General features: G+C 34.6%; 1 protein-coding gene and 2 non-coding genes across 3 annotated transcripts in view; all 3 read left to right on the top strand.

Moving 5' to 3' along the window:
• Nucleotides 1-24,311, top strand: part of EDIL3 (EGF like repeats and discoidin domains 3) — a 501,725-nt gene that overhangs the window by 243,355 nt on the left and 234,059 nt on the right. The window lies entirely within an intron of this gene.
• LOC126002342 (U6 spliceosomal RNA) lies at nucleotides 11,173-11,276 on the top strand. The gene has a single exon (XR_007493079.1). It is a non-coding gene; the product is annotated as a U6 spliceosomal RNA (small nuclear RNA).
• On the top strand, nucleotides 22,533-22,723 carry LOC126002918 (U2 spliceosomal RNA). The gene has a single exon (XR_007493515.1). It is a non-coding gene; the product is annotated as a U2 spliceosomal RNA (small nuclear RNA).

The raw sequence follows: 24,311 nt of genomic DNA, 5'->3' as shown, positions 1-24,311 counted from the left end.
AATAACAAGTATATAGCTAATATGTTTAATCAACCAAATATTTATATAGTTAGAAATGAAATAAATAGCTTGCAGTGTCAGTAATGTAGGCATATATATGTATATATATATATAAGAATATTGGTAGTGTATTTTTAGTAAATAATAAAACCAAATATGTTATAAAAAGAAGTTACTTTGTCTCCCCCAAAGGCTCATTGGTTTACCCCCTAGGAAAATGAAGAACACTGGCTGGATAAGACTGAATCACCAAGGATCAGGGTCCTTACCAGTGCAAAAGTTCAGCTGTGGGGCCCGGGCAACAATGCAGCAGTAGGCCCTTTGCCTTGCACGCAGCTGATCTAGGACGGACCATGGTCTGATCCTAATTCTTCCATATGATTCCCCAAGCCAGGAGCGATTTATGAGTGCATAGCCAGGAGTAAACCCTGGGAGTCGACAGGTGTGGCCTAAACCCTCCCCCCCCCCAAAATAAAAAGTTCAGCTGTGTGAACCAATCATAGGCTTTATAGGCTCAAAAATACAGAGTAGCATCTCCTTAAGAGAGGTGGACACACCCTCCCAACTACAATGCTAGGCTATTGTGTTTTGACAAAACCTATAGAGTCATTATAATGAAGTTTTAAATCATTAGTCTCATTAATACAATTTATGGATGAAGCTTTAATAATGAGTTACTAATCCAATTTGATTTGGTTTTGGTGTAGAGTAGGACCCATACGGCAACTGCTCTGGGGATTCTAATAGAATCAAAGGTTTGGATACATTGCTCCAAAGATGGGGAATGACAACACAAAGAGGACACCATCTCCCCATTATCAGTACTCACTCTTTGGCTTGTCTCAGGTCCTCTCTTATCCCTCACAGAGAACTATGAGGGAGATAATCTAAGGGAGAAAACAGGTCATTTTATTGCTCACTGTTTTTTCCTGAAACATTCCTAATCCCAGTGTTTATATTTAACTTGTTCTTGGTGCCTCATATTCCTGGCTGCTCATCTTTGATGTCCTGGTTCCTACAACCCTGCACATATCCCATTTCCTCTTGTAATATATAAGCATTGCTAGAATGGAATAAAATGTCTCTGGTCTTTAGCCTTGGACCTGTTCTTTCCCAGTTATTAGCTCATGGAAGTGACCTCAGTCTCAGTCCTACTGGGAGAATGGAAGTTGACTCTTGGATCTACAGAATTGGCACAAATATCTAAGAAACAGTTACCTCCAAACAAGAGTCCTGTTGGGAAGTCACAAACCTAACTAGAAAACAAGTATCATCTCTATATTTAAAGCAGTTGTTATCCAGATAATCTTCAATGATTACTGGATGTTTCATTGAGATATTGAATCAAAGAGTCTCATAGAAGTTCTTGAAGAAAAAAAAGGCAGTTTAATCAACCTCTTAATTCCAGAGGTTTCCCTTTGCTCCAAACATAGTTTCATTTTAGGGTAACCCTTTCCTGACTAAATAAATTAGATTATGCATTGATTATAGGTAAAGAAGCATGAGGCAGACAACTGATCTGATAGTGAATTTGAGAACAATAGAGAAATGTTGTGGCTATTATGATGGAATAATTAGTCTGACAGAAATATAGTGAAAGGGTGGTGACATATTCAGTAACCTGATAGATTCCCCACAGATGCTTTGACTAATTGGTTGCTAATTTTCAGATTGCAATGAAAAAATATTTTCCATGTGTAGAAGTCATTTGATTTAGTTGCTATCATTAAGCTATTTAAATTCAAAATACTTAATGATACTTAATAATTACAAAAAAGGAAATGGCCACATAACAGAAGATTGTATCACATACCAACTAAGATGAAATACTCCAATGGATGATAGTAATATAAACGCAAGCTCCAAAGAAATATCTTGATCCTCAGAATGACAGGATATAAATACCTCATTATACTTTAACATTATTCTGGCCTGGTCTTGAGATTGGGGTTTACAACTGTCTATTCCAGGTCAGTTGCAGGAAGTCTTTTGGTCACACAACAAAGGTCCTTGTGCCAGCAAGAAATGACCTATACAGGTCTTTAAGGAATTGTAGTGTCAAACTTTAGTTCTTTGGTTCCTGGTAATTTGGGAACAGACATGTTACTGGCTATTTATTTATTAATCAAAAACTTGCTTCCAAGTTAAAGGGCCACCTTATTATATTTCTTTTCTTTTATTCCTGAAAATTCCTCTGAACACAAATAAGAATAAATAAGAATTTCATAAATGGTATACTTTAAAATTATCACTAATTCAAATGTAAGTGTAATACAATGTATATGATGGATTATCAATTTTGTCAAATAATTAATCAATATCAGAATATTAGAAGAGATTAGAATTGATAAAAACAGGCATTTTAAACATGTATGTACAGTTTGTGTAAATATAATTTTTGTGCATTTGAGTACATTCCTAAAGAAGTAAGTGCCTGATTGCTTTGGGAGGGAGTATTTAAAAGTGTTAAAATCTCCATCCACAGATAATATATCCTCTCACATACTAACCATAAAATATTAGAGTTCTTATAATTCCATATCCTCAGCAGCATTTGTTATCATTATTAGTTTAGTGACTATATGTTCTTAATATAATAAAGTAACATGATGTTACAACTTTTACAACTAATAATGAATTAGTCTGTTGATTTAATTGTAGAATTAAATGTTCTTAAAGTGCCACGAAACCATGACATAGGCATATATACATGTGTATAAGCATGTATATAGATGAATTGACATATTAAAACCATATACACACAAATGAGTTGAGCATATAGGGAGAATTGAGCTCCCAAATGATGTAGATATTATACTTCTGAAAAACATTTTGATGTAGGAAGTTAGCTGCTGGGAGGCGCATTTTGGGATGTCTAGAAGTAATCATATTTCATTTGTTGCCTAGGAACAAATCTTATGCTTTAGGGAAGGACTATCTGTATCATATCGTGGAACTCACTCTCCTCCCTTTGCAAAGCATCACAGTTTGATTCCTTTTAAGAACACTTTTAAGTTTTGATTCTTAGAGGAAGGGAAGAGGAATCAGTTTAGTGTTCACCAAACCCTGAAAGGTAAAAGGATATTAAAGTTCCATGTTCTCAGATTAGCCCAAGATAATATATGCTCTATATTTTCCTTTCTAAAAGGAAAGTTAGCTATGTAATACAAGGTGCAAATTTTTCCTCTTTGTGCATTACATACCAGTTTTATCTTAATTCTGTTATTTATTTTTAAGCTCATACTACAGCATAGAATTTATCTTTATCAATAGATTCAAATCATTTAAGGCACCTCTGAATTCTATAGTATGAAGGGGTATCCAATCTTTCTACCTATCTTTACCTCCATAAATTTAATATAATATAATCTCATTTCATTTTGAGGTCTTTAATTTACTTTGATTTAACTTTCATTGCTTTGGTCATGTGTGTTGTTATTTTCAGGTCCCACTGGACTGTTAAGTCTTACTCCTGGCTCTTGCTCAAGTATCACTCCTGGCTATGCTCAGGGAGATATTAGTGACACTGGGATCGAACCCTGATTGGATGGCATGCATAGCCATGACTTACCTGCTGTATTATCTGACCCCATTAACTTTTATATGCTGTGTAATCAAGCTAATAGGTAGATGAAAAGTATTATAATAACCTATTATCATGGAAATGTAGATGAAATTCACAATAAGATATCTCATGCTAGAGAAAATATACAAAATTAAAAATACAACATGTTGGTGAAGATATGTAGAAAAGGAACCTCACTATATTGGTGGGAATGTCTTTTAGTTCAACAACTATAAAACTGTTTGGAAAATATTTCAATAATTAGAACTAGAATTAAGTTACGTATGATTTGTTGATTCTGCTTCTTGGCATACTAATTCCCAACCACGGAAATATTAATTCAAAATTGTATATGAACACATTTGGCCATGTCAAACTAATTACACTTGCCAGGACAGGGAGACAATATAAATATAAAACATATAAGTGATTAACTAACTTGTAAAGAGATATATACATGCTAAGGAATACTACACAAAAGAATACACACAGTTGTGAAAAAGATGAAATAAGTATTTCACAGCACCTTATGAAATAGGGCAATATGATATTAAACAAAATATGTCAGAAGAAGAAAGATAAAATCAAACAATGTCACTCATATACAGTATATAAAATAATACAAGACAAACAATTTTTTTGGATCAGAAAACTGAGATTAGGTGGCACTGGAGGAACAAGCAGAGAAATGATGGACTAGAAATAAAATAAGGACAATGGTTGTGATTCTTGGTCTCTTATTAAGATGAAGCAACTTTATACAACTAAAATAAATGTGATCTCAGTTGTAACTGTGTTGCCTAACTTGTAATTAATTTTTATAATGAAATGAATAGCTTGCATATGGTCCTTACTTTTAGCATGGTTGAAGAATGGTTTGTAATCTCACAGTATATTGAAGGAATCATTCTGTTAGGTGAATATTGCTGGACTGTGTTTTGATACCATTCTATCTCAATTATTGAAGAGTCAGCAATAATGGCTCTATATCTTAGTCTTATATGGATTAATTCAAGTAAATTGTATCAATTTAATGCGATTCAACAAAATCCAAGAACATTGGGTTTAATATTGGAAATATGCCTGCAATATAAGAATTAGATATTTTATCTTTTTTCTCTAAAATAGGATCGGATGAGTAATTTCAGAATACATATCATAAATTGAATAACTTAACATACAAAGTAATTTGTATAATATTGAATTAAAATTAAAAATATAAAACAGAATTCTTGTCATTATATTTTCATATCTTTTTTTAAAATTTTATTGAGACCAATGTGAATCACAAGTCTTTCATATTTGTATTTCAAGGTACATAGTGACAGTGAATTAGGGCCATTCCACCACCAGTGTAGACCTCCTTTCTCCATAGTTTCCAGCATGCATCCCATACCTCCACCCTTAGCCCCCTGGACTGCTAGTGTAACAGATCCAGTTTCCTGTATAGCTTGTTATAAAGCTTGGGTATCTTGATTCTATTGTCGTTGACTTTGGTTTGGTTATTTAGGTCTGACCACATTTTATTTCCATTCAGTTGCTCCTGAGAGTGATTGACTTCTGAGTCTTATTCAATTTTATTTTTCTTTTCTAAATTTGTAGGAAGAGAAAATAAATTAAAAAGAAAAGAAGAGAAAAAAAGGAAGTAGTGAGAAAAGAGGAGAAAAGAGCAAGGGAATGCTAGTTTGCATGAATGTGTTCGATGAGTAGGGCCTGTAGTATAAGTGTGTAGGTCACAGTTGCTGCTTCCGTGGTCTGGCTGGTCATGTGTTTCAGGTCCTAAAAGAATGAATAACCTATAGATAAAGGGTATGTTAAAGAGTTTTCTCGGGGGGCCGGGCGGTGGCGCTGGAGGTAAGGTGCCTGCCTTGCCTGCGCTAGCCTAGGACGGACCGCGGTTCGATCCCCTGGCGTCCCATATGGTCCCCCAAGAAGCCAGGAGCAACTTCTGAGCGCATAGCCAGGAGTAACCCCTGAGCATCACAGGGTGTGGCCCAAAAACCAAAAAAAAAAAAAAAAAAAGGAGTTTTCTCGGGGCATTCTTGTAGTGCAGGCTGGGTATGGTGCCTCGTGTGACTGAGCCCCGAGATGCCATCTTAGTTTGTCCACCCTTTGTATCCAAGAACGCCTGTGGACAGAAAAAACTGAGAGGTTATTTTAAATATAGTAAGATTAAGGAATTAAAACACATTGTTATGAAATGCTTCCATTGAAGTCAGTAATTTCCCAAGGTGTTCTTTACCTGTGATCCTGTATAAGATCCCTAAGGGATTATTGTGGGCCTTTGTAGTAGTAGGCTGATTACATACCTGTTCTCTCTATGCTGCTGTTTCTGCTGTTACTGGTTTCTTTGTGATATAATGTGTAGTCAAGAGTTTGTGTTGTTCCTCTTCCATGTGTTTTGGGCACTGCTCCCCATTATATGTTGACTGTTACAGTGTTTGGAGTTTCTACTCTGCTAAACCCTGTTATTTGATCGTTGAGTATTAGTTGTATATAAGGTGTATGTTCTAGGTGCTTCAGAATAGTGCTATCATTCTGTGTTTATCTCTCGTCTTCTGACTTACTTCATTTAACGTAATGATGTTCTAGGTCCATCCAGGTTGCTGCAAAGTCTGTGATTGTATCATTTCTGACTGCCATGTAGTATTCCATTGTGTATAGATACCACATCTTACTGATCCATTCATCTGTTGTTGGATATCAAGGTTTGTTTCAAGACCTGGCTATTATACTGAGTGCTGCTATAAATAGTGGGGTGCACACATACTTTGGGATGAATGTTCTTCCAACTTGGGGGTAGATACCTAGGAGAGCAATTGCTGGGTCAAATGGCAGCTCAATTTTGAGTTCTTTGAGCACTCTCTGGACTTTTCTCCATAGAAATATGAGGCAGAACAAGATGATTCCTGTCCTATAATTTTGTAAAAAGGCAGAAAAATCTATCTAAAAGGAATAAATAAAATTAAAAAAAGAAAATAAGGTGGGGGGGCAGATGTGGCAAGTTTCTTTTGCTTTGTTTCTGTAAAGATGTAATAAATGTTGGAGAAATTAGAAAGAAAATTCCTTGGCCTAAGAGAAAGTGTGTCTCTACCCTTGAAGCACACTGTCATGAGACCGACTATAGGCTCCAGGTTTATTTTAGTTGTCAATCTCCCTCCACCCTTGAAGCACACTGTCATGAGACCAACTATAAGCTCTGGGAATATTACTTGTTAATTCCCAAGGTCTTCCTTTATGGTTCCAGGAAAAGTTCTGCTCAGACATGGTTGTCAAAGTCAGTTTTCTGTAATAAGCGATCTTGGTTTTTGCACAGATCCTAGGACAAAGCATAGGAGAAAGTCTTTTATGGTCTGAGGAAAAGTTCTGCTCAGTGGTGGTTGTTGTATTCAGGCTCTTAAAATTACAGATCTTGAATTTTGCACATATCCTATGATGGAGGGTCTTATTTTTTCATTTCACTATTAGCTGGTAATGTAGGGCAACCTACCCTTAGATCAGGTTGTTGCTTTTTTCTCATTGTTTTCATAAGAATTGACCCTGGAGAAATTTGCCAGAGCTGTATTAAGGTCTCCCTTGAGGGAAGTTTGATTCCTGGTGCTGCTGCATGGAACTGTGTCATTTCTAAGTTTGGGATCTGGAGTTCAGAGTTGAATGGTCTTTGTTTGATCAATTGAGGTCTAAGTCAAGTTCTCATGACAACATCTTCATATCTTTAAAAAGATTTAGTTCTAATTTTTTACTCTGGGGTAAGTCCTGACTGTAGTAGGGGCTTTGGATAGTGCCAGAGATTAAAATATTGTCTGCTGTGAACAAGGCAAGTGACTTTACCCTTTTCTATCTGGAATATTCCCTGGTACTGAAGGAACACAAATATTTAGACTACAACAGCTAATGTAAAATATTTCCTCAAATAAAATAATTGTACATGGAGAAGACTTACATGCAAGTTGATGAAAATCATTATTATTTTTGTTTTATTTTGTTTTGTTTTGAGTCCACACCAAGCAATGCTCAAAGCTTACTCCTGGTACTGCACTCAGAAATTGCTCCTGGCAGGCTCGGGTGACCATATGGGAGCCAAGAATCAGAACTAGATATTGGAGCCAGTACCAAATCCAGGTCGTTTTGGGTTAGCTGCATGCAATGGAAACACCGTACTGCTATGCTATAGCGCAGGGGACTATGGGTGCTAGCGTTTTAACCCATGATAGACACGTACAAATAAATGATCTTGCCCACTATAATATAACTATGGGTTCCCCCAAGGGATTTCTGATTGCAACTAGGATACAAATTTTCCTAATTACTAGGAACTTTCAGATCAGTCAATTATTTACTCTTAAAGCCAATGGAGTCCTCATATTTGCTGTGCTTAATGGATCTTCTTTTATTGCAGATAAATAGTCAGATTGCTGATGCTTACCCATAGAAATTTTAATTTAATAGATATAATTTGTATATAGGTATGATTATTAACAAGAACTCTAGGGAAATCTATACAAATGGCCCTAGAACTCTGGCTCTTGCCCTTGACTGTACATTAGAATTATCTGGGGCTTTATAAGAATGACAATATCTGTCTCCCACATGGAAGAATCTGATTTAATTGGTTGTGGTTATGGTCTGGGCATTAAGAGTTTTAAACCTCCCTAGATGATTTTAATGTTCAGTCAAGGCTTGGAATTTGAGTTCTAAAACCATACTGTGAGGAATGACAATGCCTCAAAGAAACTATGCAAAGAAATACTTAAAGAGAAATGAAGCTTAGAATACACAAATATAATCCCAAACTAAATGTTTCATCTTCAGCCTTATTGAATTTTGTCATGCAACCTTTGCTTAAAATGGTGAAAATCATCTTTAGCAAGAACACCTAATTGATTGAAATATTCAAGCTGGAGGGAGATATTAGCTTACTCTTTTAAAAATACATTATCCCTTTATCTATATGCAGTAGCAGACTTCCAAGGCATTATTATTTTTTTGTTATCCCTCTTTCTGGAGCTTCATTGTCCAAGCAGACATAACAGAATACTTACACATAAATACTGTTCATATACTGTTCAAATAGTGATTGAAAACTGCTCAAAGTTTATGATTTGTTGAATTGTTATACTTTATGCTATAAATGAAAGATATTTTAAAATTGTTAGTTTAAATAAATTAAGATTTTTTCTGATTATTATTATTAAGAGAAAATTGGTTGTTTTTAAAAGCATATACTCTGGGGGAAATGTGTTAAATTTTACCTCAAGTTAGGCTCATAAAAACGTTAATTTATGCTAATAGAGGATGGGTATAGAAATGATTTCTTTTATAAAGCTGTCTCTGGAAATTCAAATAGTATCTCAGATATAGTTAAACATATTTTACATTGGATCCAAATTTCCTATCTCACAGCTTGTGGTCATATTAACAGCAATTTCTTGTTGCTCTTAACTACCATGTGTCATATCAGTTAACCACATAGGAGCTCATTCTCTTCTGTTGCCTACCTCAGTCAAGTGAGAAGATATTTATTTATACAGTATCATTTTTTTTTAATAATTTAGGATTTACCAGGCCATTATCTGTGTTTAGAAATGAGTTCCAGCTTTCTGGCTCTCTTGCTGGTCCCTCTTTGAAGGCTGCTATTCCTTTTTCCTGGCTGCCACCCTGATAGCTGAAACTGCATGTGCTCTGAAGGAGCATTGAAGGCACATACAGACATTTTAAATGCCCTTCTGTCTTGGGGATTTTCCTTGAACTTCTTAGATCCCTTTCTAAACACAGATGCTTACTCTGCCTGCCATAAGGCAGCAATTGAGATAGAATTGACTGGTAACATTATATTCATTTCAGATCATAATATATTTTTCTTGAGAGGAAAAATTTAAGATGTAATCTCATAAGAACTCTCAAATGTTCAGTGGAGTTCTATCACTTTAAACGAGGCATGTCATACATTATATCCCAGGATTTAACCTATTTCTCAAATGGAATCTTGTCTCCTTTTACCCCTCCATATCATGCATATGTCCTACCATGTCCAACTATCTACCAATTTGTTCTCTAAATATGTGTTTCTAAAAATCTGGTGGGATTTTATTCTTAGAGTGGTGGTGGCTCTATTTCAATTAATTTGCATATTTAATATATATGAGGACTCCATAAATTTTTCCAGTTTTTTGGTAAATTTTATATTCTGAATATGCCATTAATTCAGGATTTGGTAGGTGCTTTAGTCAAATATCTCTTATTTTTTTATGGAAGAATCCATTTCTGTAAATTATTAAAGATAATATTCACTATATGGTGATTCATCTTTATAAGATTCTGACTCCTTGTCTCTCATCCAATACATATATACTAATTCAATCTTCTATGTCCAGCCCCTATTCTGGACATTGTAGCATAACATTGAGCAAAGTGGCCAAGACTTTGGTATTATATAATTTCCTTTATAACAAAAGAATAGGAATCTGTTACATATGCAATCACCAGTAATTGTTCTTGTACACATTTAATTAAATGCCTTAATTAATGTTTTAATTAATTAAAACCTAAGTCCAATATAAAATGTTGTGTGTGGGTATCCATAGTGTTTTTGTAGTAATAGATTAACTGGGTAATAAAGTCAGCCCTGTTGTGTTTCAATAACTGAATTACTTTAAAGTGATTGATTAAAAAGAAATACAATTAACAATGAAAAGGAAGTATCTGCTGCTATATACAACTTATATGGATATCTATAAAATTAAATTAAGTTAAAAAATCTCAGAAGACGAATGAGGGGTCGGTTGGGAGGGTAAAAAAAAATCCCAGGGGCCGGGCGGTGGCGCTAGAGGTAAGGTGCCTGCCTTGCCTGTGCTAGCCTTGGACGGACCGCGGTTCCATCCCCCGACATCCCATATGGTACCCCAAGCCAGGAGCAACTTCTGAGCGCATAGCCAGGAGTAACCCCTGAGCGTCACCGGGTATGGCCCAAAAAAAACAAAACAAAACAAAACAAAACAAAACATAATCCCAGAAGATAGTAGCCTCTACGATAGAATTCTTAAAATGGTAAATGTATTTTGAAATGAAAGGTAGAGTGACATTTCTAGTGTTTTAGATAGAGTAGATGCAAATTCATTATATAATGACAGTAGAAAGCATCTATATGTTTTGCAACTATTTAATATATTAGACTAGGATAATAGACTACAATAGATATAGAAGCGGTAAGCATTAAACTCATTAAACCTGTGATTAGTTTAAAGTTTTGGGGGGCAGAAGTCAGAAACACTTGTACAATTTTAAAATGTCACAATTACAGTGAGCTGGTTTCTCACAAAAAAACATAATAACTGATAAAAATTGTATAGAAAAACACACAACAAATGAGAAAGCACTACTAAACTGGGAGAAGTCAATATGGCTTATTTGTTGTAATAATATTAATATTTTAGATGTGCTTTTATAAGTTTTCAAAATACTAAGTATTTAGGGATACTAGACAGTGTAATGGGCTCTCTGTGCATTTATTTTTTACAAATTTATGTGAATAATCACCATCAAAATCAAAATTGAGGCTGGAGTGATAGTTAGCAGCCAGAGTGCTTGCCTTGCAGGTGACCACTCAGGTTAAATTATCGGCAGCACATATATTAAAACTGGAATGATACAGAGATTAGCATGGCCCCTACGCAAGGATGACAAGCAAAATCGTGAAGCAATTAAATTTAAAAAATTAAAAAATAATCAACACCTGGTATGGTACTTAGAGCCTTCCTGGAGTGAACCCTGAACTTAGAGCCAGGTGTGAGCCTGAGTCCCACCAGATGTGGCCCAACACCAAAAGCTACTAGTACTAATAAATATTCCATTAAAAGACATAAGGTAGCAGTACATGTTATCAAGTAATTGTGCATGTCCCAAGGAAAAGGACTCTAAAGCAGAGTTGTTTGATTTCTATTTAGAGCATTGCCTAAGAACTTTTTTCACTCTAATCTTGGAGCAGAAGTACAAGTAAAATAAGGGACCAATCAAGTAAACAAAAGGGCGTGGCAAATATTAGAGAATTAAGAGATGTGAATGGAGTGTGGTGAATGAACAGCAGGAGCCTGAGAGGGAGCCAAATTCTCATAGACAGGGCCTTTTGTTGTAACTGTAGAGGTAGCATTAATAGGATGGAAAGCACAATATTATCATGAACTGCTTTTGGTTTGGTGACCAATTCTAGCCTCTAGTAAATGATAATTTGGACGGGATCAGTGGTGGCCTTGACTACTTGAAGTGGGCTTGAGCTTTGGTGAGCATGTATAGATGGAAAAAATAATTTGAAGTGGATAGCACTCTGGAGTTATAAATGTTTGTATTTTGCTACTGAATTTCAATAACATAATGATTAGAATTTTTATAGTTTTTAATATCAATATAAGTTGGGGTACTGTATTGTTATAATTTCTAATATGCATAGCTCTTGACATTTGTTTCTACTTTTTAAAATCATATTAACCATGTTACACTCATCTAGGAGAGAATCTAGAATTCTAAAGCTCTATGTTTATGCATGCATATGTAGGTATATTAATGAATGTCAGATATGGTATTGAAAGTTTATTTAAGATATTGATTTAATTGATATTTTAAGGACTCAGTAGTTATGTTTAACTATATTGTGCTTTTATTATTTGTAACATTTGATAAGTCATAATACATTTTCATAGTAATTAAATGCTATATTAATAGCCTAATAATTGCTAACTAAAATACCAAATTGATTTTGATTAAAAATATTACAAATTAATAAGAAATATGAAAATTAAAATTTCATCAAGTGGATACTTGCTAATTATAATTTATAATCAACAGATATTTTATTTATTAGTGTTTATTCATCTGTTAGTTCATTTTTTATTTTATTTATTAGTGTTCCTAACTTGTTCTTCAATCATCTATTTGCCTACATATATGGAAAAACTTAAATCAGTAAATTATTTAGAAATTATTATATTCAAAAGGTTTTAATTACTTTGTAAGGTATTTTTTAACTTAAAAGTATTTTAAATAAGAATTTTCCTTCCAACTATATTTAAAAATAACCACTGAGTGGCAAGTAAAAAATTGTTTCTGCTTTTGTATGTGAACTTAGAGTGCTTAAATATTCGTTTGGAAGAAAGTATGTTTGTTAAAAGTCAAAAATGTAAATGTATGACTCAAATTATAATTATTTCTATTCTAACTAATGTTATATCAAACAATTTGCTAAATATTGATTTTTTTATGTATAAAGCTGAAATTACCATGGGCTTTGCTTACTTTTTAGCTTTAGGTTTGTAATATCCAGGTATTTTAATGTATATAAAAGTATCTAAGCAATTATAATTTGTGCACATTCATAAACTATACTTTTATTTATTTTATTTTCAAAATAATTTCTTTAATTATATTAGGACAAAATAGTTTTAAAAGAAATGTTGATGGGTATTGGAGCAATTGTATTAAAAGTAGAGTTAATTTCCTTACACATAGCCATCCCAAATTATATCATTGTTATCCTGAATGGCCCCTAAGCTACAGCAGAAGTGACATCTGAGTTCAGAGGCAGGGATAAACACTGAACACCACTGAGTATAAACCAAAAAGAAAACTAAATGCATGTAAATAAAAGAAATACTGATTTTATCTGAGTTAGTTTTGTATGAGAGAGGATAGAAACTTATATTTATTTGCACCTATATTTAAAGTGCAAAGACTTCTAATAATACTTTCCTCAATTGGTGTGTTAGAGGGAGAAAAGGGAAAAATTTGGGGAGAGAAAAAGAAGGTTAAAATAGCTCATTATTGGATTGCTTTTTCAGCTATCAACTTCCCAATGAAACTTTTAGAACACCTTCTGTGCTCATTTATGTTCCGTGATTTAAAAATTCTAATGGCCTCATCTAGATTTTTGTTCATTTATGTAGTCTCTCTCTCTCTCCTAGATACCTATAAGTTTCACTTCCTTTTTTTTTTTCAGTTTCTTTCTTAGTTCTTTATATAATAACTTGTTCTCCGGACCACCATGTGTAATTAGTGCAAATAAACTTCTTCTAAGACTTCAACCATATCTTTATTCACAGTTCCACTTAATCCCCTTTATTTTGTTTCAGCACTACTTGCTAAGACTTTTATTTCTCTCCTAAGCTTTTTAATAGAAATAACTCTATTTGATTTTATTGTGTTCCCTACTCTAGCTCTAAAATAATTTGTAGTACAATGTGTTCCATTCTTTAGGTAACTTGAAAAATTTAGTCTGTTAACTAATCCACTCAAAAATATATATCTACCATTTTTTGTCATCCATATTGTTTATCTTTGTGGAAGTTGTAACAAAAAAATTCAAATTTTTAGAACTCAGTCATTTGTGAAATACAAAGCAAAACAAAACTTTAAAAGAATTCCATTGCAAAATTAGTTTGAAATGCTATTTTTTTCTTTTTTCCTCTTCTCTGGAAAGTGTCAATATTTTTATCTTGTGGAATGCCCTACTATTTTTAAACTATGTAGATAAATTCAGATACTTTTTAAGTGGTGTTTAGTGTATTTTAATAGAATCACCTGAAAAAAATTAGACTGTCATCAGAAACTCTGTGAGTCATTAGATGCAAAAAAGAGAATAGATTAAAAACAAAGTGAGGTTAAGGCCTAGAGAGGAGTGAGTAAATTGGTCAAAGAATGGTAAATACATAGAATTTAATGACTGGGTGAGGTTGAAGGTTTATGCTGGGCTCTTCTGCCTCTGCTTTTTTTTTTTTTCTTTCTTAATGCAAATACACCTGGAAGGAAATTCCATCCACATCCACATACCTATTTATAAGCATTTATGCAGCACTTACATCTGTCCCCAGAAATAGTGATTACTTTAATGTCATCCTGCCTGGAGTAACTCCTTTGTCTGAGAGATGAAGTGATGAGCCATTCTTTGCATCAAAATATTCTAGAGAGCCATTTACTGCTTTTCTCCTAGACTGTGACATTATTTGTGGTCTACAGTCAGCCTGATGTTTCTCTCAGAGTCTCTTCTCTTTGTGTTCCCTCTTACCAATATAATCCTTTGTCTGCTTCCTTTCCCTGTTGTGTCTGCTTTAATGTTACATCTTTTCCGAGTGAACAGAAAATTCTTGTAGCTTTGGCAGAGAAATCTTCAATAGCAATAATGGAAAGCAGAAGTCTATAGCACCTAGAAACAAATGCCACCCAAAATTTATCCTTGTGGGAGAAAAGGGTGAGAATCCATGATTGGTGTGAAATGTAAAAGTAGAAGGCCTAGAAGAAGGTTTTCTCGCAGACTAGTTGCTCTGAATCTCTGCTTCAGTTCTGTGATTCTAAGCTTTAGGAACTCTATACATCACCTAGTAAAAGATACACACACAAGAGCAATAAAAGGCAAAGGAGTCCCACTTGCCTTAACATGTTTTTTCTAGATTAAAAAGCCCTGAGGGCAACGCTCAGGCTGCATGTTTTCTGTGGAGCCGTGTGTGTTGAATGTTAGTTAGGAGCACCCACACTAAGCCAAATATCCTCATGTCTCAGTTTAGCCCCAACCTAATTTTCTTGCATTATTTCCAGATTTTTTATCAAGTAGTAAATGCTATGCCAAGTTAAAAATCATTTCTCCTGCTCATTATTTTTGAAATAAATTCTTTAATTGAATCACCGTGAGATACACAGTTTCAAAGGTGTTAATGATTGAATTTCAGTCATATGCATACACCCTTCACCAGTGCACACTTCCTGCAACCAATGTCTCCAATTTAGCAAGTTAGTTTCCCTCATGCCTTCCCCATTGCTTGCTTCTAGGGCAGAGTTTTTTCTTCCCTGTCTGTCTCTTGCCTCTGGTCTTCCTCTATGCCTGCCTCTGGGACACCCTCTTTATCTCCTTGCCTCTCCCCAATTTTTCATTCCCCAATCAGCCTTTGCTGATTGTGACTTTTTGTGCTAGGGGAAAAACCTTTGTTTATAAGCTGGTCACCAGTCAGATCTTGCAGATGGGTTCTCAAGATTCCCTCTTCTTTTTATTCTAGCAAGAAATTACTATCACTCTATCACTAACATACACACACACACACACACACACACACACACACAAATTTCTATCATGCCCAATTTATTTTTGTACTTATAATTCCCACGTTCTTCAGTTATGTTCAATTCATGATCATAATCTAGAATTGCAATTTATACATATTTAAATCAAAATATGTTCAGTTAGTGAATGAATAAACAATGAACTAATAGTGATTCAATAAATCCTTGCTTACTGTTTGATTACCATAACAGAAACCTAGAAAACACTATGGTGAAATCTTTGTTTGTTTGTTTGTTTGTTTGTTTTGGAGCTACATCTAATATGCTAAAGCTTACTTCTGGCTCTTAGCTCAGGAATCACTCCTGGTGTATGTGCTGCTAGGAATTGAATGTCTTGCAAGATATGTACCCTAACTTTACTGTCTTCTTCAGGGTGTGTGTGTGTGTGTGTGTGTGTGTGTGTGTGTGTGTGTGTATGTGTGTGTGTAATATCAATTTATTCATTTTGTCTTGAAAGGTGCTAATTTTTAACTAGACTGGATCCAACTAAATTAGTGTCAGTATATTATTTCACATTCTATATAAGTTCAGGGAAGCATATGTTTTTCTTTTCTGAGGTACAGAGATTTGTCATGTTATAAAATATTCAGAATGAGTTTGCTTATCAGATATAGACATACTTAATATTCAAATACAGTATTAGTCCATGCTAGTTTTCTGTTATTTCCATTCTACCAATTTGTTTAAATTGAAATTTTATTTTTACCTCTTAATAGGAAGATATTTTACTACAAGATTTCCCAACTGCTACTTGAAAATAGCAGTGCATATATTGAAAATAGATAAATATTCTAATTTTTTACCAGTTGATATAAAGAGAATATTGTTATAAGTTCATTGTGTAATATATTAATAAGAGTTAAAGTTAGCCTTTTGAGAAACAGGGAAATTACACCAGATTTCAGAACTTCATTATATTTGAATTGAGTAGACAATGATATCCACTTAGAAGATGATAAGGGATTATTTGTGTAACAATATAGCCAGTATTTTCCACATCAATTTTGTGTCTTCATTTAGGATAAAGTTCATTGTAAATCTGTACGTTTTTGTTTTAGTTTTTTCCTAAACTATGTCATGTGCAATTTTTCTCCATAGATAATATAGGTTTTCGTGCTATTGTTTTATTTTTGTATTACCTTAAATTTAATAAATAGATATTCTAGGGTGAATATTACCTAAATTATATAGTTACATCTAATCTGCTTAGGATATTTCTTAAACTATAACCTTTTTTGGGGGGTGGTTTTTGGGCCACACCCATATGATGCTCAGGGATTACTCCTGGCTAAGTGCTCAGAAATTGACCCTGGCTTGGGGGGGCCATATGGGACACTGGGGGATCAAACTGAGGTCTTTCCTTGGCTAGTGCTTGCAAGGCAGACACCTTACCTCTAGCGCCACCTCACCGGCCCCAAACTATAACTTTTTAAGTATATCTATTACTGTTTTGACTAATAATTTTGTAAGTTAAATTTAAGAAAGCATGAAAATGTCATATTTTCTTTTATATTATGTCTTATTGGAATCTAATTTTAAATGATCATTTAGACTCATAAAGCATAAGATGTTTTACATTTTCTTTCTCTCTCCCTGTATAGACTTAGAAGAATGTAAATGATATTTTTTAATCCAGGATTATAGAATTTTTTTTACCTTTAAAAAAGTTGAATTAAAGAGAAATATTTTAATTTTTCACTATTAGTCTTTTTGCTTTAATGTGTGCTTTGATATTTTTGAATGATGTAGAGTATATTTAAATAACAATTTTAAATAAATATTTCTGCATTTTTCTGCTTTTTGGGAATTTGGGGCCTGATTTGATTTTTAAGATTTGAATTTAGTCAACTTTCAAAGTTCAAATTATTTGCCCAACATTATTTTTAAATAGTTCTCAAGTACAAAACTCAAGAGACTTGGTGGCTTTTAAAATCAAACTATTCTTTTTCTCTTTAAAATATTTTATTTTAAAAGTACTTAATCGATCTGGAGTATGTTGGTACTGATTAAAAGAGATCATGAGAGACCATAAAGTAATAAAATGCAATGTCTTCCTTTTATTATGCAATGATTTTTTCCATGCAATTACTTACTGTTTTCATACCTGATTGAAACAAACAAATTGAAACAATAATAACAAAATATAAGAGGTAAAGACTGAATTTTCAACACCTGTTGTAAAACAAAGATAAATAGCTTGAGAAATAGACTCTGCTTTTAGAAGACTGTGGGATACCTGTGGTCTTACTTCATTTTCATACATACCTCTCAAATTTAAGCAGCATATTATTTTAAGCAGAAATTGAGTTAAAGGGAAAACTCAGCAATGCCTGACCCAGCTGAGTATTGATCAATCAGAAGGAACAAAGGAGCAGAGCATGAAGACCAATAAAATAATCTGCTAGAGGTAAGGGATTTTCAGTGTTAAGAAGTCTTCAAAGAGCATACAATATAGCCCCAGGAAAGAAGGAACACAACAACATATCTGCCACACTCAGGCTTCACTAATGCTACTTTGGTTATTATCTAAAATTTAGAATTAACTTAAACCTAAATGTTGAGGTTGGAATATGGTGTGCCTTTAGAGATAACATTGCTTTGGCTTCTGTACTCTGCTTGCTTGAGGAAGTTTAGTGCTATAAACCTGGCTCTGCTGTGAGCCTAATTACAGCCATGACAGGCCCAGAAGAAAGGCCAGTTCTTGGAACCAGACTCAAGGGGTAAATACAAGGAAATGCATCCATGTAAGGGTAAACAGCATCTTACAGATGGCCAGCTGACAACCACGCCCTGTGTTTGCAGCAATGGACAGATAACCAGATGACACAGCATCTTGGGTCTGGGGGTGCAGCCCACCCAGCTGTCTGTCTCATGCTATATTTGAACTACAACCAATCCTAGCCCAATCTGTTTGTTTGTTTGTTTGTTTTTGGTATTTTTGGGTCACACCCAGCAGCGCTCAGGAGTTACTACTGGCTATGTGCTTAGAAATCGCCCCTGGGAGGTACTGGGGACCATATGGGATGCTGAGATTCAAACCACTGTCCTTCTGCATGCAAGACAAACGTCCTACCTCCATGCTCTCTCTGCCGCAAGCCCAATCTTATACTAAGGACAAATAAATATAAAGATCAATACCCTGAGGCAGGGATCTTCTAGACTGAGCCCCGTGTACCCTTTAAATTTGACATGTGAGCCATTCTTGGGGTTCTCATTTCTTAGAAGATATTGGATCCCAGCATGCTAGAATAAACTACTTTGCATTTACATTACTGCCTGCCTTCTTGGTGGTCTTTTCAGTGGCGGATCCTGAGTTCCAGACTTAACACTTTAAAACAAGACCATGTACGAAAACAATTACCTCATCAAAGAAATGACCTGAAAGTGAAAATACAACTAGAGAGTAGAGAATGACTTCAAATGATAGAGAAGACTATAATTTTTAAGACTTCCTTATTCTTTCTCTGGACAATGCAAGAACGATTCTCTCTCCTGCACTTTTAAGTTAGTTGGCAACCTTTCTCTTGACTGCTGTCAAAGGTGTTAATTACACAAGGTAGAGTACTTCCTGGCTATAAATTTTTCCCTTTTTGACTGCGACTGTGCTCAAACAGCCCCAACATAACTTTAGGGCTAATATAGGCTTTTTATTTTGAATCTGTCTACTCTGTCATGGTGGGACAGAAATAGACTGCTGTTTTAGTGTGCACACTCAGTTTAGGGACTTATCGTGATGTGGTCATTGAATTTGTGAAAGATCTTAGTTATGTGAATCATGTGAGAAAAACTGGGTTTCTAAATCTTTTCAGGATTTTCATATTGTATTATGGAGATCCGATGTAACTGAGTTTTCTAAATACATCTAGTCATGTATATTGTTAGAAATATAGAGAAATAACTGCACTGAAGACTGTCATAACAATGTCAATATGTGAGGGAAGTAGAATGCCTGTCTCGAATACAGGCACAGGGGTAGGAGGAGATGGGAGCATTGGTGGTGGGAATGTTGCACTGATGAGGGGGGTCTTCTTTTTATGACTAAAACCCAACTACAATCACATTTGTAAACACGGTGCTTAAATAAAGATATTAAAATAATAATAATAATAAATAGAGAGAATAGTTTTCCCATATTTAATAAGTTATAATTTCTAAATATTTAGACAAATATTGAAGCCTCCCTAGACCGAAGCAATAAGAATGTTATCAGATGGTCTCCTCTTTGGTTAATGCAGTCTGAAAAACAGTCTATGTGATAATTAAGCCTGGGGAGAAAGTTACAAATTAAACTCCTATGGATTTACCAGTACAAGTAGAAAAATAAGTGGCATTTTTGAAGGGTTCTGCAGCAGTACTCCAGAGTGTGGTGACCACACACACAGTTGTGTGGACTTAACTATTTTAATTTAAGGAGTACTGTGTGGCCACTAGGGTAACATCGTACTGGGGGTGGGAAAGGCAGAATCTCAGGAGGAATCTCCTCACATATACAAGATCTTTGCTCTCGCCCATTTGACTATCTCTCCAGTCACAGTGAGAAATCATTCTTATTATCTAAAAGTAATTAGAACAGCCATGGAAACTACTTTAAGATTTATTTATTTATTTTTAAAATAATATCTTTATTTAAGCACCATAATTATGAATATCTTTGTACTTTTACTTCAAGATTTAATTCTGAGCTAAGTAGAAAAAAATTCTAGAACTAGCTAAAGAAGGTGAGGTTTTGTTTGTTTTTAAATTAAATGCTAAGAAGCCCTTTGGCAAATGAAGCTATTTGGTATAAGAAAATCATTCTTACAATCACAATGTGATCTTAGCTCAGTCCAAATATATAGGAATGAGTACAGAGTTTATTTACTCACTTTCAAAAAGGACGTTGTAACTAACCCATTACTGTCTTCCTTGAGTTAGGAATAATTTATTATACTTAATAATTAAAATAATAAAAATAATTATGTTAACTAGCATCAATAAATAGTTAAGAAAGGTTCTATGCTATAAAGCAAGTAGTTCTTCTTTTGATGCATAAAAATTAGAACTAAAGAAATTTGAACACAGAGAAGCTTGGGATCAACTACTCCTTGTAGGCCCAAGACCAATCTTCTCAGAAAGAAAAATAACAATTAAGTAGGACAAGGGCAACAGATATAGCTCAAAGCCTGAAAGATAAGCCTAATATACATGAAGTTCCAAATTTGATATGAGGAAACACCTGGCTGTCAAGTTATACCAAATGTAGTGTGGGGACTCCCAGCACAAAATAATTACAATATTTAGTTCCCTAACACCAAAATTATCAAGACTATATCACAGAATAAACCCTGGATTATAAATTCATATTCCTAGCCATTCTAGCATCTACTGTCTATATAATATATATAGAAATACATATAAAATCCTTCACCTTTTCAGTTAAGTTGACTCCAGGATATTTCAAGATATATTGACTCCAAGATATATTTATGTGTCATTTATGTGAATGGGATTGTTTGTTTTTTTTTTTTTTTTTTTTTTGGTTTTTGGGCCACACCCGTTTGACGCTCAGGGGTTACTCCTGGCTATGTGCTCAGAAATCGCCCCTGGCTTGGGGGGACCATATGGGACGCCGGGGGATCGAACCGCGGTCCTTCCTTGGTTAGCGCTTGCAAGGCAGACACCTTACCTCCAGCGCCACCTACCCGGCCCCAATGGGATTGTTTTTTAATGTCCATTTCTTCTCTATCACTATTGGTGTATACTTGTGTGTTAATTTTGTATTCATTGCAGCACTGTTTTCAATAGCCAAACTCTGGAAACAACCAAGATGCCCTTCATCATATGAATGGCTAAAGAAACTGTGGTATATATACAAAATGGAAATTATGAAGCTGTCAGGAGAGATGAAGTCATGACATTTTTCTATACATGGATGTACATGGAATCTATTTTACTGAGTGAAATAAGTCAGATGGAGAAATATAGACACAGAATAGTCTCACTTTATCTGTGGGTTTAAAAAAATAACATTATTGTAATAAGGCCAGAGACATTAGAGTTTAAGGGCCGGAAAGACTGGCTCACAATATGAAGCTCACCACAAAGAGTTGTGAATGCTGTTAGGGAAATACTACACCAACAACTAGCATGACAATGTTAATGAGTGAGAGAAGTAAAATGCCTGTCTCAAATACAGGCAGGGGTGGTGGGAAGGTTGCACTGTCGAAGGAGGGTGTTCTCTTTATGACTAAAACCCAACTACATTCATGCTTGTAATTATGATGCTTAAATAAAGATTTTATTTAAAAAAGAAATGTATGTAAAAATACACATAAATATACATTATATATATATTAATCCTGTACATATGTATTGGGTGTTTTTCCTAGATCAGTGTTTTCAAATCTAGGTGAGACAAATCTAACAGGCATCACTAGGAAATTTCTGGGGAGAGTGGCTTAGCAGCTATAAGCAAAATTGAGGGATTTTTTGTTTTCTTAAAGAAGATTCCAGGGGCTACTGAGTACTTTTCTAGAAAATGGGTAGTTGAGGTTTGGAGATATAGAATAGATGTCAAGGTGCTTGCCTTGCATGCAGCCAACATGGATTTGATCCCTTAGGACTCTTTATGGTCCCTGAAGCCCAACAGGAGTGATTGTTGAGTTCATGTTTGGGGATGGCTCAAAAAAACTACGTAAATAAAAGGGGGTGGTAGTCTAAGTAAAAATCTGCTGTAAAAAATTGCTAGGGACAATTCTTTGATAGATGAAAAAGAAAATTACAAACTGTATTTTAATGCTTACTTATTATTAGCCATTGCATATTTCAAGTACACTTCATTGACCAAAAGGAATGCACCATTCTGGGTTTGTTTATCACAAGTCTCCCAGTTATCACTTCTTGGGCCTTTTGGCTAAGATTAAGTGTAGAATCTGTTCTTATCAGTTTAATATCTGATACATCATCTATCTGATGACAGCATATTAAATGGATTTTTGCACTAGAAAATGGAATAGGAGCTTGTTCCATCTATTCCATGCATCGACCTGGTATCACAGTACCTCCAGGAACAGTGCACCAAAATAATAAGAAAAAAAGACCTCAGTTATAAAGACTAAAATAAAAATTGCACAGCTCATAGTTTTGTTATCTATGTTTAATTAAGTTAACCCTCACCAAGAATGCAACTGGCATAAAATAAATCTTTAAAGAACTGCCAGATTAGCCAGATAGGTGAGACCTAGATGTTTGCCTAACACTGATGGACCCCACTTTGATTTGGTACCTCAGAACAATGAGTTGCACATGTGCGCTGCTGGGTATAGCCCAGCTCTGACAAAATGGTGGCTATGTGGACAGGCAGGCATTGGGTCGAATATCTGTCCTGAGAACACCCTTTAACAGGTTTTAATTCCTTCCCCTCAAAGGAGACATTTATAGCAGCACCAGAACCGGTGAAATATTTGCTGAGTGGAAGTCGGGCTATCTGGTCACCATCCTGAATTTTGAGTATCTGATGCAAAGACAGCTTGTCTTTGGAGCTGTTCTTTTTAAGGTCTGTGTCACTAAGTTCCATGGATTGTGGATTTGTGCTAATAAGTGTGAAGACAAGCTGCAAAACAGGATACATCTGGAATCACTTTGGGGGCTACAATTTTTATCATGCAGTGGTGGTTTTAGACAGAACAAAGTATGCTAATGCTGTTACCTGGCTGAAACTATAATAAAATAAAGCATCAAAAATTAAAAAAAAAAAGAACTGCCAGATTAGAGAAAATACCAGTCATAGTGAAGAGATGATTATTTCACTCCTTTTTTTTATTATTTTTGGGACACACCGGGCAGTGCTCAGGGGTTACTCCTGGCTCTGCGCTCAGAAATCAACCTTGGCAGGAATGGGGGACCATGTGGAATGCCGGGATTCGAATCACCATCCTTCTGGATGTAAGGCAAATGCCCTAACTCCATGCTATCTCTCTGGCCCCTATTTCACTCCTTTTTTGAGATAAGCACAAAATAGTATGAAATTAGAGCACTAGCAAACTAATCTAATAGGAAATTTCACACACACACTTCAGAGAATCAATATTATGTAATCATTTTTGCATTCACCATTATGATTGATTAACTCATCCAGAATGAATACATTTCTATGAAATAATAAAATACAATAATATAAAATGTAAAAAGCTGCCCCACTTATAAATTTATTTTAAGGGTATTTTTTTAGAAAATTAAACTCTATCTTTAAAATGTGTCTATTTCTAGAACCATTTATAATTGTGTAAATGTTCATTTAGTAATATTGACACATAATTTTCAAATACTTGGTTATGCATTTATTAGAATTGCAACACAATCTAAGGATGAAGATCTATGATCAGTTGGTTTAATACCATGGTTATAAGGTTGTGTGTGTAGTTGTTTTTTGTATGTTTTTATATGTGTGTGTTTGTGTGTGCATGCAGAGATTCCTCATAAGCACTGCTTAAGACAACATCCACTGGTGTTCAGGAGTTTCTTGTGGTGCTAGGAATCAAGCTGGAATTAGTCACATGCAAAGTATGTACATTAAACCCTTTGTGCTTTGGCTCTAAAGAGTACAGTTTTGAAAGGAAAATATACAATTATAATCTGTGAGTTTGTATAAACTAAAAAGATTAACAAATAA

Source organism: Suncus etruscus, chromosome 2 (genome assembly GCF_024139225.1).
Source record: "Suncus etruscus isolate mSunEtr1 chromosome 2, mSunEtr1.pri.cur, whole genome shotgun sequence".
NCBI classification, from domain to species: domain Eukaryota; kingdom Metazoa; phylum Chordata; class Mammalia; order Eulipotyphla; family Soricidae; genus Suncus; species Suncus etruscus.
Note: the sequence above shows the minus strand (reverse complement) of the source record. Positions and strands in the feature narration are given on the sequence as shown.